This window comes from Hipposideros armiger, unplaced genomic scaffold, assembly GCF_001890085.2.
Source record: "Hipposideros armiger isolate ML-2016 unplaced genomic scaffold, ASM189008v1 scaffold_1507, whole genome shotgun sequence".
NCBI classification, from domain to species: domain Eukaryota; kingdom Metazoa; phylum Chordata; class Mammalia; order Chiroptera; family Hipposideridae; genus Hipposideros; species Hipposideros armiger.
Genome location: NW_017732857.1, coordinates 2,981 through 7,449, shown reverse-complemented (window position 1 = coordinate 7,449; position 4,469 = coordinate 2,981). Strand labels below are relative to the sequence as shown.

At 38.3% G+C, this 4,469-nt stretch overlaps 1 pseudogene; it reads left to right on the top strand.

The window, feature by feature from the left end:
- The window catches only part of LOC109377692 (tubulin beta chain-like), a 6,193-nt pseudogene extending 3,435 nt beyond the window's left edge, over window positions 1–2,758 (top strand).
- The last annotated feature ends 1,711 nt before the right edge of the window (window positions 2,759–4,469 follow it).

The following is a 4,469-nucleotide window of genomic DNA, read 5'->3' as shown; positions in this document are numbered from 1 at the left end:
AAGTAAACTTGGCTAACTGTTTGTCCAGTTGGTACAAATTCATAATGAATAACGCCCCTGGTATCAAAAAAGGTTAGCAACATCATTGCAACAAGTTCGTGAACTTAACTGTCAGACCGCGTAGTTGGAAATGCATTCCAAAGTGGCAACCTGAGCAGCTACAAGTAAAGATTGGCTTCTTCCTAAGATCTTTTAAGTTCAGCAATCTCTCTGTCGGCAACATTAATCTCATGCTATGAGGCCACTTCTTCTTGAAGGAAATCCATGCAATACCAGAAAATATCTTTAAACTTCAGTAAGATTTAGCATTCAAATACTGTGTCTTTTGCCTTTTCTTTTGACCCACTTCTTCATTGCAAATGACTTACAAGCTCATACTTGTACATTTTCTTGCAATTACCTGTTGAGAAGAGAAATAGTGAGCAATAGGGTGAGAGGTCTTTTGAAGATTAAGAGGCAGCCCTCAGGTAGGGTAGGAGAAATGCCTGCCCCATCAGTGGGAAGAGTTCAAACAACCCACAGAGGTGGCCTTATATGTTATCAAAGGAGCCACGGAGCTTTACAAAGGGAGGAAAGAAAACTCAGGAAGGTGCTCCATGGGCTGGCAGAAGGTGCCAGTGGCTTATCTAGGACCCAAGGTATGCCATCTCCACCAGTCACTCAGCCTGGTGAACATCTGCCCTTCAAAAAATTACTTTTCAAAAAAATAACTGGTCATACTGTTGGATGAAAATATTTCCTCTTTCTTCCATTTATATGCAGCTTCAACACAGTAAAACTCTTTAAAGAAACCATTTTAATTATCTGTCTAAGGGAAAGGTGCAAGCAGAAACTCAGTAAGTCGATGCTACAAAACTGAGATCCAGAGGAGATACTACTGACATAGCTAGGAGGGGGGGTGTTGGGGGAGGGGTTACACAAGTGCAAACCCCCTGAGGATTCCACCTGTGCCCTGTCAGCCTTCACTGCTAATATTTTGAAGACCCTTCAATAGGATTCCCACCTTAAGAGTCATGGTTTGTGCAGCTATTTTATCCTGTTCCTTAAGTTTTGTGTTTTATAGTCTTAGAAAGAATAATAGCGCAGGGATGTTCACATGACTTTTCTTCAGTTTTTGGTGGAAACCGCACTGACTAAACATCTTTCTGACCTCTCCGCCACACTAGCCTCACACCATTGCCTCCTGTAGCCACTTCTGTCTTACCCATTGTGACAGTTATTTTTATGTGTCAACTTGACTGGGCCAAAGGGTGCCCAAATAGTTGGTCAAGTATTATTCTGGATGTTGCTGTAAGGGTGTATTTCAATGAGCTTAACTTTTTTTTTTTCTTTTTAAATTTTATTGGGGAATAGCCATGGTCATTGGTTATACATTGTTTTCATGCTACAATGACAGGGTTGACTCTTTAAGGAGGGCACAGCTCACAGTGGCCCATGCGGGGATCGAACGGGCAACCTTGGTGCTATCAGCACAACGTTCTAACCAACTGAGTTAACCGGTCACCCGGAGCTTACTTTTAAACTGATAGACTGAGTAAAGCAGATTGCTCTCCTTAGCGTAGGTGGGCTTCATCCAGTCAGTTCTTCAACAGAATGGAACAAAAATGTCTACCCTGTAAATAAAAGGGAATTTCTCCTATCCTGTTCCCTTGAGCTTGGGAATCTCTCTTTTCTTTTTCCTGCCTTTGGACTTGATCTGAAATATCAGTTATCCCTGAATCTTGAGCCCATCAGCAAGTGGACTGGACCTCCACCGTTGACTCTTCTAAGAATCCAGCTTACTGACTGAAGATCTAGGGACTTGTCAGCCACCACAATCATGTGAGACAATTTCTTACAGTAAATTAGATAGAAAGATAGATAGATAGATAGATGATAGACAGATAATGCACATCTCTCAGTATCCATGGGGAATTAGTTCCAAGACCCTTTGCAGATACCAAAATATATGGATGCTCAATTCCCTTATATTAATTGGTATAGTATTTGCATATAACCTATGCACACCCTCCCATATATTTTAAAACATCTCTAGATTTCTCATAATACCTAATACAATGTAAATGCTATGGAAATAGTTGTTATACTATATTGCTTATGGAATAATGACAAGAAGAAATTTTACACATATTCAACCACCCTAGGCCTAACTACATAGTACACATCGGCCACAAATGTAACTTTTTTTTTCAAATATTTTCAATCTGTGGTTGGTTGATTTATAGCAGAGCCTGTGGATACAAACAGCTGCCTGTATACATATAGACACATTACATATAATTTATATAGAGAGGAATATACATATACATCCTATTGGCTTTGTTTCTGTGGAAACCCTGACTAACACACTCACCATATCTACTCAAACAAATATCTATCTTCTCTCAAGGATGCAAAATACACATTCTCTGATAAATAATAATCCTTTTCTTTGAATTCAAGCATTTTTAATGCTTACATTACCTGGAATTGGGAATGGTAGCTAGATGTTAATGTTTGGTCATTCTTTGTAGAAGGAATCTTTTCTCAAAAAAAAAGAAATGAAAAGGAAGGGAAGGAAGGAAAGAAAGGGAGGGAATGAGGGAGAGGGAGGGAGGAAGGGGCAAAGAGAGAGAGAGAGAAAGAGAGAGAGAGAGAGAGAGAGAGAGAGAGAGAGAGAGAGAGAGAGAGAGAGAAAAGAAAGAAAGAAACAAAGAAACGAAGATAGGGAGAGAGAGGCAGGGAGGGAGGAAGAAAGAAAGAAAGGGAGGAAGTTTGAACAGGAAATTAATTTCACCTCACCTATTACTTTGGTAGATTCCTACCAGTAAAATGGCTAAGGAAGAGTTAATAATAATTTTTTAAAAATGGATATTTTCAATAAGTGTAGCATATCTAATACATTTTGAGTAGTGTCTTAAATTTCTAGACCCTGTCGAATTCTATATATCACACATTAGCAAGATTTTACTTATTCTATCGATACATCATAAATTCATGACCAGGATGATCAGGGAAGCCCTTATAGAACTACTAGAAGTTAAAACACAACAAAACTCAAGGCAGTATTTAAAAATCCTTTCATATTGACCAATGGGAATCAAAACCAACACAAATATTTACCTTATTATACCCTCACACAACACCCAGGGCCCCACGTCTGCCTCTTTCCTTTAAGCAGCTCTGCCTGTAACTCCTGCCTGAGGCTCAGTCTCATGCAGCGGCCACTGCCTTCCCTGCCTGCACCACCATCTGCTTCTCAAGGCAAGTTCAAGGTCCTTTATGTACAATACACTCTAATGAGAAACCACATTTGGCACCACCAACAAGTGGTGACTGTAGAGTCACTAATAAAGCTCAATATTTCTCTATCTGGCTGGGGGAAAACTTCATTATTGTGATCTTACTAAGACTGCAGTCAGATACAGATAATATTTAAATAGTGACACTGTAACTGAAATTTAAGACATTGCTTTCCTTAAGAAATGATCTTTGCATTAGTATGAGGCTATCATTCTTTTTACAGACAACTTCCTAATCCTTCTTACCTTTGTACATTGTCCTTTCTGATTATACTCTCTATTGTTTTTATATACATTGTGAACACGTCTCTTGTCTCTATGTATTATTAGACTTTCCAAGGCAGGTACCTGGCTTTATTCTTCCTTATCACCATCCCATTGCAAAACACATGCATACAGACAAATGCTACTCATCTGAAAAAAAAATTACTTAAATCCAAACATTTATGTTTAATTTGATTGTGTTCCTGCTAGTCAGACTTACAAACTTTGTCTCAGGTTTCATCAGTTCCATGTTGTTAGAACGGTCCCTGACAACTTTTGTCAGAGAGTAGCATCAGTCTCTGTGGTTTTCTCTCCTTCACTTTCTCTGACTAGAAATGTGGCCTGCCCAGGTCCCACTGCCCAGGAGTCCAGATCTCCTACTGATGTGGTTTTTGCTCCTATTGTTTCTAAGAAGTCAAAACCTCATTCCAATCCAGGCACTCCCTCTCATATAACAGCCTTCCTTTAGCCTTAAAAAGACGAATCTTGTCCAGAATTTTACATATCATCATTTTGAAATTAATAACAGTTTTTCACCTGATTGTTCATATTTCCAATTAGATAGACCAAATATATATAACCTTACGTGGTGAGGACAGTTAAGGAAAGAAATTGAAGTTATGTATATTGTCTTACTTGGAATACCTGATGAGTTGAGGATATTTTGATATTCTCACTAAGCAAATTACTATCATTAAATGTAAATGATCAAATGGTGGTGGTTTATTTTCTTTTTCTCATGAATATACCCATCATTAGTTTCATATGATTGTTTCTCTAAATTTTGAGTAACAAACACTCTTGCATAAAGTTCATAGTAACATCAGAAGAAAAAGTTTGTAGATAAACATTTGTTAGACCCCCAGTGAGATATTTTCATTAAAAAAAATTAATACACATTTCGAGCCTAGAATATTCGCTGAC